Below are 12,362 nucleotides of genomic sequence, written 5' to 3' on the forward strand. Positions count from 1 at the left end.
TTTTATTAAAGGCCACTTTTTCTTTAGTTCTCTGCCTTATATCTTGCCACCTTCTCTTAATGTGTCCCCCTCCACTCGCCCACAAGCAGGCCAAGCCTTTGTGCCAAAACTTTGTATTTTATTGATTACTTAAGAAGGGGAGTTTTTCTTGCCACTGTTTGGCTTAAGGTTTTTCTCCCACTAGGGGAGTTTTTACCTGCCATTGTTTATGTAATAACTGCTCGGGGGTCATGTTCTGGGTATGGGTCTCTGTAAAGCATCTAGAGACAACTCTGTTGTATTAGACGCTATATAAATAAAATTGAATTGAATTGAATTATCTTATTGAACGTGAAATCATCCTTCGTAAATTACATTTAATTAAAACCCGTGCTTATTAATCACAAAACACAGGTTAAACATCATGACCAAATCCGCTCTGACCCGCTGTGTCAGGATCAGCGCAGACAGACTGCAGCTTCGCCTGAATTATGGTTCTGCGTTAAATCGACGGCGTAGCCGACGGCGTAGGGTCGCGGTGCGGTGTGCGTCGCCGCGTGTCTACGCCGTCGGTTCTGCGTTGGTGTGACGCGGAACCATAAATCAGCCAATCAGGGAGCAAGGGGTTGGGGGAGCTGGGTTGTTGTTGATCCGAGACAAAACTTGTTAAGGAGCATCAAACTCACTCTTATCTACGCGGAAATAACGCTAAAATATAAAGAAGGCTTCCCAAAGTGTGATCTATGGTGAAATAGGAAAATTAAGATGTGCAACTCTTCTAAAGGTGACACATGCATTTAATTGACTTCATGGCGCCAGCCTTGGCGTTTATTATTACGCAAATGTGGAATGTTTGGGTCTGTCTAATTTCGTCAAATTAAATTTGGAGATTCACCGTTCACATTTTTATGTGTATGCGTTGTATGAGAGAGAGATGGAGAGGGCGAGGGAGGGAGGGAGAGACGTGGCCTGTACGTCGTTGTTTTTTGTTTTTTTGCAGTTTGGGTGCACAATACACTTGTGTGTGTGTATTAAAAAGAGATTTTGCAGTATGTTGTGTAATTGAAACTGGTTTGCTGTGATCGTTGATGGGAAACTCATATTAAGCATTTACATCGCTGGTTATGTGCCCCCCAATTAGATCTGTTCTGCCGCCGACTCTGTTTTAACCTCATCTGCCGTTCTTTTTGTCTTATAACTGCATTTATTCTATCGCAGATTTTCTCCGATATTGCGTTTCTTTTGGTAATGTTTGAATTTCTTTGCTGTAGTTCATGAATGTGTTTATTTGCCTCTTCCACTAATATTTCTAACTCCACCTCGTCAAATTTCATTTTGCGCTTGCGACTATCCTGCTTTCCATCCAGACTCTCCATGGCGCAAAGTTTGCGCCGCAAACCGTAAGACACGCAACACCTCATTTAAATACTGCAGTTTGCACCTGTTATCAATTGCGCAAGCAATCTTAGTTGATCACCCGCAAAACACACAACAACAGCACGTGCAAACTTTTTCAGTGCACACGCAATTTAGTACTCTTTATTTAGGATCTTAGTAAATCGGGCCCTATAATCCAACACCCAAATATCCACATTGATTAAAAATCTATTTTCCAAAAATATTTGTGATGACGTAAAGGGGTAAGGGAAAGAGTTTTACTTTTTTCTTGCTTTTCCAGAATAACTTAACCCACTGATATATCACACAAAAAATGTAAGGAGCATGTAAAAATACTCAAAACAAAATGAGGACAAATTGTTATTTGATCTGCCAAACCACTTCTGAAGATGGTCGGAGATGCATTGTCACCACACGGAACACAAGTGTAAATGCAAGTGCAACTTGAATCTAAATGCAACAACTCTGCAGGGGGAAATAGGCCATAAAAAACAAAAACATTAAAATAGTTGGCTGCTGTGTCTGTCAATGGGAAGGCACATGCAATGGATCTATTGTAGATATGGACACTGGAGACATACATTGATACCAGGTGTAAATGTATGTGGTCAAGTGTTATCTGATTGCAATCTGATCACGAAAAGGGTGCCATACATACACATGAAAAATAATGCATGTTATAGCACGGATAATCTCCATTCAGAGAAGTTTTACACCATGATTTATAAAAAAAAAAAAAAAAAAATCTATTGTATATTGTTGACAAGATTACCACAGAAATGACTGGATAACAGATAAAGAAGGGGACCCTGCCCGTTCTTCTCTGTCGGGGGAGGCGGGGGGCCGCGCCCGATTGGGTGAAATGTCACCATCTGCTGGACGAAAAAACACACCACAACAACAAACGGTGGATAAAACAGATCAGCGGTTCCCAACTTTGTCATCAACAGATGACAATTAATTAGATTAGATTTAAACAATTAATTAGATTGAAGGTGTGTGATTATGAAGGGAAATAACTAAAGGTTTATAACATGGTTTATATTTAAAACCATATTAATTTTTGTATTAATATTATTATATTAATAAAGTAATGTATTTATAATTATTAATTTATAATTATAATATTATTATATTTAATGTGTTTCTCTTTCAGATACGTGGGCCCGGAGAACAACCAGACGACATACCTGCCAAGAATCTGTAAAGTAAAGCTGCAAAAATAAATAGTGTATATATAAATAAACCAGATCCTGTTTTGGCTGCTTACTCCAGTTCTTCTTGTTATTTATGTTATTTATAACAAGAACAATTAAAGGTATTCCCTGAGGTTTTTTTTCAATGGGATCTCATCTGTTCCAGTCATGTAATTAACAATCATTTCAAGTGGATAATCAAACTATATTTATGTATAATTTAACAAGGAATGAGACAAAGATTCAAAGTTTTCAAGAAAAACAAGCCACATTTATTCATACAAAAAGAAAAATAATACACACATGATAAACAAATATATACATTTATATACAAAATAAAAACAAATTATATACAAATTATAAAAGACTATACATTTATATACAAAATCTCATTTTTCTTTGTCTTTTCCTGCCCTTCCAGTCTGCCACCAACAGCAGCTCTCACCACAGAGTCCTCGGTCTGAGCATCAACCTCGGGCTGCCAGCACGTCTCCCTGATGGCCATGTAGTCTACGTGGATGAGGGACCAGCGGGTCCTCGCGATCCTCTGGATGAGGGACCAGCAGGTCTTCATGATCCTCTGGATGAGGGACCAGCGGGTCCTCATGATCCTCCCACGCGTGTGGCGGCAGGATGGAGACGGCAGAGCTGCTGCAAACGGCCTCCACCAGGACATGATGAAATCCCGGCTGGACATCAGGACGCTGGACCTCCTCCTGAGGAGGAAATGAACAAGAAAAAGACTGTTGTGAACAAATAAAACCGGAAGAAGCCACAAATCACACGATATTAAGAATGCTGTTTGCTTCTCGTAATGCTATATTTGACCCGATCTTTGTACGTTTTGACCGTATAGAAAGGTAATTCTTGCCATTGTGAGAATGAGATGAACCTGCTGTACTCTACTGTCCTTACTTTGTAACAACTTGTGTTTTCTATTATTTTACCTCTTTTCTTATCATGTTATTTCATTTTATTATTTACTGTTTAATTGTGTCTTGCCGCTTTTAATGTTGATGTAAAGCACTTTGAATTGCCTTGTGTTGAATTGTGCTATACAAATAAACTTGCCTTGCCTCGATCATGTAGATCTTCTGCGACACAGTAAAATGTTTTTGTCTGTTAAAGTCAGCTGTGAGTGCGGTGTTACCTCAGAATGTGAGGATGCTGGAGACCGGTGTCCAGAGGGTCTGCGTCGATTTAACGCAGGACCATAAATCAGCCTTTAGGCTACGCCGTAGGCTCTGCGTCGATTTCACTGGCCCAAACTCGGTCATTTTACAATATAACGTTGGAAAAACACCACGGTTACTATAGTCATGTTCCACCTGGTTTAACTAGTTATTGGAAAATATTGTATATGTCTTTACTTACCGAATGCGAGACGAGAATGTCGAGACGGGGAAAACCCCTACAAAAAGTGAACCCAGAAATTCGGGCTCTGATTGGTCGACAAACTTGGAACAAATTCGGGCTCTGATTGTGATTGGCTGGTGGAAATTGGAACAAGAAATGGAACAAATGGAACAAATGGAACAAATGGAACAGAGAAGAAGGGTTGCTACTTGTCTCTAGGCTAGAATATAAATCATTGTTATTCTGGATTACAACACTTAGATTTTGTATAAAATCTTCTACTGACCTCTCACTTGTGCTGGAATCTAATGACCTGACCATGACCCCACAATATCTTGACATAGCAAATAGGCATTTCCTAACAATACTACATGAAAAGAGATGAAACATTTAGAAAAGATGGACCTGTAGGATGTGCTGGATGAACTATTGCCAGATGCATACAAAAGAAGAAACCAAAATATGAATTAACGGAACTGAAATCCAACAGGTACCTCACACCACATTTTTGGTTGTTCTGGATGAAGGCCTTAACTGGAAAAACCATATTGATCAAGTATGCAAAAGATCTATGAAGATGCTTGGTATACTGAGGAAAGTCTGTCCCCTGATCCATCGCTTAACTTTGTATTATAGTTTTCTGTTTCCATATATGAATTACTGTAATATTGTCTGGTCTGCAACTTATCCATCCTTCCTTAACAAACTACTGATAATCCAGAAGAGATTCCTGAGATCAATCTCTAGATCCAATAGACATAATCCATCCGCACCTCTGTTCAAAAAATACTCTATATTACCCATTCATAAACTCAATGTTTTTCACTCATGTTTATTTGTGCACAAGTTTATCAACAATAAGCAAGATCTTCCGGACACCTTTCATAATTTCTTTAGTTTTTCATCTGACTTGCATTCATACTCAACTAGACACAGTGTCAATCTACATTTACCCTTCTGTCCAACATCTTCTCATCAGTTTAATATTTCATTTAGAGGTCCTAAACTCTGTAACAATTTAGATATGTCTCTGACGTCCACATTGTCATTTATATCCTTCAAAAAAATGCTGAAAAAACATCTCATGTCCTAATTTTTCAATGTATTCTCTATTATGTATCTTTGTTTTCTTTTCATGTTTATAATTAGAGTTTTCCTATGTTTGTACATTTAATTTTCTGTTTAGCCCTCTGGGCTTCGTTCTAGGGCTGGGCGATATATCGAGATTTTAATATATATCGATATATTTTCAAACACGATATGGTACGAGACAATATCGTTTATATCGATTTAAAAAAAAAAAAAAAAAAAAAAAAATTTCTTTTTTACATTTTTTTTTTTTTTAATGATTTTGATATAGCTTATTTTGTGACAAATTGACTTGAATGTTTTATTTGAGATTTGCACAAATGTTTTGTTATTTGCACAACTGTCAACCTCAGTGGAAAAGTCTGCCTGTTACTGTCTACATTGTATTAATTGCACAGTGTATTTTAATTTAATTGTTATGCAGGAAAGGGATATTTGTTTTATTTTATTCAAGAAGCATTTTTATTCTATATATGCAGGCAGTTTATTTTTATTTCATTTGTTTTATACATGTTGATATTGTGCAGACCTCTGTTAACAAAGGAGCCTGTGTGACATTTGGCACGAGGCTTTGACTTAAAACTGACTGTTTTTTTAAGGGTTTGCCTCAGAAAAAAATGAAGCTAACAGAGATGCTATGCTATAATGCTTTGGGGGAAACCCCAATTAAGGCACAGAAAAAATATCGAGATATATATCGAGTATCGGCATTTAGCTAGAAAATATCGAGATATGACTTTTGGTCCATATCGCCCAGCCCTACTTCGTTCCCTCCTTGCACTATTTTTTTAAAATTGTGCTAAATAAATAAATACAAATAAATACAAATGCACTGGGTTGAGAGGGACCATGGGACACACCGGAGGTGTTATTCCCAAACATGCAACGCGTTTTACTGCCTGCATTGACAGTAGGGCCAACCGACAAGCCATGAGTGTTGCCAGTAGAGATGGTGGGAGTTTCACTGGACATGGTGACAGTCTCATCCATAGTGATGACACCAGCACTAGTGGACATGGTGAGGGTGCTAGCTGGGATAGAAGGTGCATCAGTGCAAATATCTTCAGCAGCAAAACACCATATCACTTCGTCACCACTGGACATTGATGGGGTATGACTGGAGATGGATATGTCTGGGACAATGGCTGTAGCTGTAACATGGAAAATTAACTTTTGAGTAACATTTAACTTAATGACAGACAGTGAGCATCAGAACACATTTAGGCCTTGTACAATACATGTATTATGTGGTAGATTAAAAAAAGGTAATTTTTTATGATGTAATAGTGTAAAAATATTTACCGCATTTGGCAGTGTCAGATATTTCAGCCAAACCAGGGCCATTTAAACAGCTGCTTTCTCCATCAGAAAATACTTGTAAATGCAAACAGATAAATACAATAACTTTTATGGCTCCAAAAGACTATACCAGGGGTCGGCAACCCGCGGCTCTAGAGCCACATGCAGCTCTTTAGCGCCGCCCTAGTGGCTCCTGGAGCTTTTTCAAAAATGTTTGACCTTTTTTTCTCTTTTTTTCTTCTTATTTTTTCCTCTTTTTTTCTTCCTTTTCCTTTCCTTTTTAATCTCGACATTTCAACTTTTTTCCTCTAAATTTTGACTATTTCCTCGTCATTTCGACTTTTTTCTCAACATTTCGACTTTTTTCTCAAGATTGTATTTCAACATTAATCTTGACATTTCAACTTTTTTTTCTCAACATTTCGACTTTTTTTTTGACATTTCGACTTTTTTCTTGTCATTTTTACTTTTTTCTCGTCATTTTTACTTTTTTTCTCGACATTTCGACTTTTTTCTCGAACTGCATAATGAAAAAATAAATCTTCCCCCAGTTCTAACTAATATAGAAACATGCAGCATGTGTTGCCTTCATTCTAAGGCTTATACAAGACTTTTCATTTTTTGCGGCTCTAGACATATTTGTTTTTTGTGTTTTTGGTCCAATATGGCTCTTTCTACATTTTGGGTTGCCGACCGCTGGTCTATACTGACAAAAAAATATTCTAACAGACTTTTGTATTATGTCAGAGCATACTACAAGTAACTATTTCAATCAAGCGTAAAATACAATATTGCTATTGTGACTGCCACAGTAATAAACATGTCTTGAAATCGTTAGTACTACTCACAGCTTCTTTTTCATCACTTAAAGGGGACCTATTATGAAAAACAAGTTTTTTCTTGTTTTAACATATATAAAGTGGTCTCCCCTCACCCGGCCAGCACAGGGGAGACAAAATACCATGAATTTCTGCAAGCTCTCTGACCCCCGCCTTACAGAGTCCCCCAGTGTTTTTTTTTGAGCCGATTAGAATCTGCTCCTGTCGTTACGTAACGACAGGAGCAGATTTCCAGAGGTTCAGCCTCCGCTGCTGAAACCACGCCCACAACCAGCTCTCTCCGCTGCTGGAGCGGTCCTTCCTTCAGCCAGTCGGACACGGCGCCGCGGCGGAGCGGATCCGGGTTAAATCATGCAGGTTCCCGGGTGGTTTGGGAGCTGGGTCCTTGGGGGTCTGTCCCAGGTCGGATCAGTTTCACCCTCCGAGATTTTCAGCCAAATCTGTCGGTTTGATCCCCGGTAACGGGCGATGCGCAGCGGATGCGCCCCGGAGCGGATCTGTGCGCCCGCCGTGGGGTTGCGGCGTCAGCGCACAGCATCCGCCGGGCAGATCCGGCTGAAATTCCGCTGGTCGGTCCCCGGGAGTCCCTGCTACCAGTCCAGGCCGGTTCCTGCGGTCCCGGCCGGTCGGAACCGGTCAGATTCCCTGGTTAAAGCCGCGGTGATGCGCGCTGCTCCAGCCTACTTCCTGGTTTCCAAAGCGGGGTTTCCGACTACATTCTCCAGGTTCCCAGCCGCTTTGGGAGCAGGGATTCTGGGGTACGTCCCAGGTCGGATCAGCTTCACCCTCTGAGATTTTCAGCGAAATCTGTCGGTTTGATCCCCGGTAACGGGCGATGCGCCCCGGAGCCACGCCGGGCGCCCGGCGTGGCTCCGGGGCCAGCGTTCAGCATCCGCCGGGCTGATCCGGCTGAAATAGTGCATAAATGTTATTTATATACAACTCATATTTTATTTTTTTAACAATAAAGTTTCCATTTGTGAAAATTCAGTGTTGTGATTTATTTACAGGCTCGGGCTGCTCTGCGAGGTTTATTCTCCTCCCCTGCTACACGTCATTCAGGGAGCCAATCAGCACAGAGCCTCATTATCATACCCCCCCCTTCCCTTAGAATGGAGCACAGAAAAAGAGGTTAGAGGCGGTAAAACTAGTGACAGGGCCCACAGGCTGGATTTCTGATTTATGTAGAAAAAACAAGCTTTAGATTGTTTTTAAGACATTCAAGGCCTGTTTAAAATATACATTAAATGCCATAAAATGTCCCCTTTAAAATGATTTTGTCAGGTCTGACATAAATGGACTTCTGATGAAACAGTTTTTTCACAAGGTCTCCATTCAAACTCTGTGTGGGGCTCATCCTATCTGCATTTATCTATGTAGAAGATGATCTCACAGGGTATTTTCATCTGTCAAATGAAATCCCGGATAAATCGTCTGCTCCCGGACCATCCTCACCTTTCCTCCTCTCTGGTCCGGCCGCTCGTGTAAATATTTCTCTCGCGTTCGTCTGTTTGAATCAACTGTCTTTTCTCTGCTGTCCTCGTTTCTCCCAAGATGCCGGCCTCTGTTTTAGAAGATAGTGATTTATATGTTCAATCGTTTTAAAGACCAATAAAGTTCCTTTTGCTTTCCCCCTACGAATGTTTCTGTGGTTCTGCTTTTGACCAGGAGGTGGCAGCGCCGGCTGAGAGCTGCTCGTGTTCATCATATAATAAAGCTTCATTCTTAAACGCTGGCACTGCTAAACAGTTTTTTGTCACGTGTTTTAATTTGGGTGAAGTCATGCAGGACTTCCTGCACCGAGGTGGAACCCCCAACATTCACTGATGTTCTCAACGTCAGCTCATCCTTAAATATGCATTCATTAAAAGAAAAACAAAACAGTTCAATATAATTACAGCAAATCTCTCCTTGAATGAAAGGGAACAGAAAAAAGATTAAGCTTATTTTATCTGTGCTTTTTTCCTAAGAAATAAAATTTTTCTTCAATCATCAATCAATCATTATATATATATATATATATATATATATATATATATATATATATATATATATATATATATATATATATATATATATATATATATATTACTGTCTCAGAAAATTTGCCTTTTATTATTTTAATATTGCTGATCATGGCTTACAGCTTAAAACTCAAATATCCTATCTCAAAAAATTAGAATATTCTGGGAATCCTAATCTTAAACTGTAAACCATGATCAGCAATATTAAAATAATAAAAGGCTTGCAATATTTCAGTTGATTTGTAATGAATCCAGAATGTATGACATTTTTTTTTAATTCATTACAAAAAATAAAGAACTTTATCACAATATTCTAATTTTCTGAGACAGTCCTGTATATATAAATATGTGATATATATAATGTGTGTGTATGTGTATTTATATGTGTGTATATAATAATTTCCGGCCTCCAGCACATCCTCAAAAAAGGAGTGATTTCCTGCTAGTGAGGTGGGGGAGGAACAAAAAAGAGAGGATTCCAGAGGAAAAGCAGAATCCATGACAGACAGATCGTGGAAGGTAAAGCCGGTCAGGAAAGAGTGTCAGGCAGTTGCATCTCTCTCGTGCAGACGTGAAGCCCTTCAGGGAGTCTGGGTGTTGGGGTGAGCAGCAGAAGAATCCATCCTTCAGCTGGTTCTGCACCAAGGACCCGACAGAACCACGACAACAAGAGACCGCTGGGAAATCTGGAGTTGAGGGGGGATGAGGGGGGATGGCACCCCCCCCCCTGAAATAAAAACGGTCCAAATCATCCCCCCCCTGTAAAACTGCCATCCCTCCTTTCCATCCCTTATGTCATTTCATCAATGAATGTGGTTTTACTGCTATTTCAACATTTAGACTCATCACCAGAAAAATAACACCAGAAAAATAACTTATTTGACCATTTTCACCTGTTTCAAGTAAATTTTCACTTGAAATAAGTAGGAAAATCTGCCAGTGGAACAAGATTTATCTTCTATTACAAGCAAAAAAATCTTGTTCCACTGGCAGATTTTTCTACTTATTTCAAGTGAAAATCTACTTGAAACAGGTGAAAATTGTTGTTTTTTCCAGTGATGAGTCTTGTTTTAAGTGTAATTAGATATTTTTACTAAAATGAGACATTTTAACTAGAAATAAGACAAATATTCTTGTTAAGATTTTGAGTTTTTGCAGTGATCCATTTTACTTATCCTGTGAAGGACAGAGTCATATTGATAAGTTCAGAAAAGTGTTTTTTATTGTTGTGTTTTGATGTATTTGATGTAAGCCCAGTGGATATTTAAAGCTTACAGAAGGCTGCATTTAACTGCTGCTATGTCATTCCTGCAGTATTTCTGCAGCTGTTTTGGTCACTGCTATTATTTGTAATGTATTATATTATTTGTAATCAGCACAAATTATCTGTCCCCATATGATCAAATCCACCATCCCCCCTGATTTTTTTTTACAACTCGAGTACTGGTTTCAGTGGTGTTGAGATGCTGGTTCCTGCTGATCCAGGAGACCCAGAAGCCTCCGTTCAGCCACTTCTTTGTCCTTCTGGTAAATGTTTGAAACCCTGCCGCGCTGATGGACAGAAACGCCTGGTGATTTTTAAAAGAAAAACTTTGCATAAGACGTTTCCAGCCGGAGTCATTATAACGGCGAATGAAAAGGGGTGGCTGGAGACGGGATCCGCGCCGGGGAAAGACGGGGTCTGCGCCGGGGAGAGACGGGGTCTGCGCCGGGGAGAGACGGGCTCTGCGCCGGGGGAAAGACGGGGTCTGCGCCGGGGAGAAACGGGCTCTGCGCCGGGGAGAGACGGGCTCTGCGCCGGGGGAAAGACGGGGTCTGCGCCGGGGAGAGACGGGGTCTGCGCCGGGGAGAGACGGGCTCTGCGCCGGGGGAAAGACGGGGTCTGCGCGGTGGAGGATCCGCACAACGGGGTATGAAAAGTTTATCTACTGTTGTGCAGAAAGTGACTGACACCGAAAGACGTTTCCAGCCGGAGTCATTATAAGGGCGAATGAAAAGGGGTGGCTGGATGAAGAGATGATGATCAAGTGGCTGAGACAGGTCTGGAAATTCGGACTGGCGCAGCTGAACTAGCGGAGCTCTTTAATGCAGAAACAGAGGATGATGATTTTGAAGGGTTTGATTAATGTAAAAACTGAAATAAAGTACAATCAAACTAAGTTTTGCTCCTGCCCTATTTTTAAAAAAGCACACTTGTGTGCTTGTGTGTCCGTTCTGCAGCGCGCATGTGTTTTGCGGCGCGCCTGTGTGCAGCTCCGCTCCGTGTCTGTGACTGCGCCTTTTGGGTCGGTGCGCCGTATGTGTGTTTTAAAACCAAAAATTACACACAAAACTGAGGGTGCGCCTTTTCACACAGTGCGCCTTATGGTCGTGAAAATAAGGTATTCATATTCGTAATGATAAACAATTGTATGTAAATAAAAAAGTAGTACCCAAAATTCTGCTGTCACACACAGTCTAATAAATTATTAGGGCCCGAGCACTGACAGTGTGAAGGTCCTATTGTATCTGTAGGAATTCTCCTTTTTAATTTTTCTTCCGACGAAATGAGGGCCTTTTTTCCCCCTAAACGTGCCCCAAAAGTCACCAAATTTTGCACCAAGCCAGGCCTGGTGATAAATGTGATATTTAATGGTTTGCATTAATGGGCGTGGCCTAATGGCTCAACAGCGCCCCCTAGAAAACTTTGTGCCTCAAGCCCCACAATACGGTTTGACGTACACGCACGAAAATCGGTACACACCTGTATCATGTCGAACTTAAAGAAAAGTCTCTTGGCGCCATGGCCCAAACCGAACAGGAAGTTGGCCATTTTGAATTAATCGTGTAATTTTGGCGCAATTTATGCCATTTCTTCAGCCGCTTCTTCGCCCGAACCGTAACGTGCACCCAGGTGTGTTATACATCAAAATGTGCGTCTCCATCCTGCGACGATGGGCATTACTTTTCTCAGTCCAAAGCGTTACCGTGGCGACGCTAGACGCCAAAAAGCGCTCCCCCCCTTCATCTGATTGGTCCATATTTGATAGTTCCTATTTTCTGCAATAACTTTTGAATGGTTTGACGTAAACACTTGTGGGTGGTGTCTTCGGACTCGGTTTTGACTCCTTTACCTTCATTGGCATGAATTAGCCCCGCCCCTTCTTCTAATTAGTCGATATTTGATAGTTCCTATTTTCCGC

The sequence above is a fragment of the Cololabis saira genome, chromosome 20, assembly GCF_033807715.1.
Source record: "Cololabis saira isolate AMF1-May2022 chromosome 20, fColSai1.1, whole genome shotgun sequence".
Lineage (NCBI taxonomy): Eukaryota > Metazoa > Chordata > Actinopteri > Beloniformes > Belonidae > Cololabis > Cololabis saira.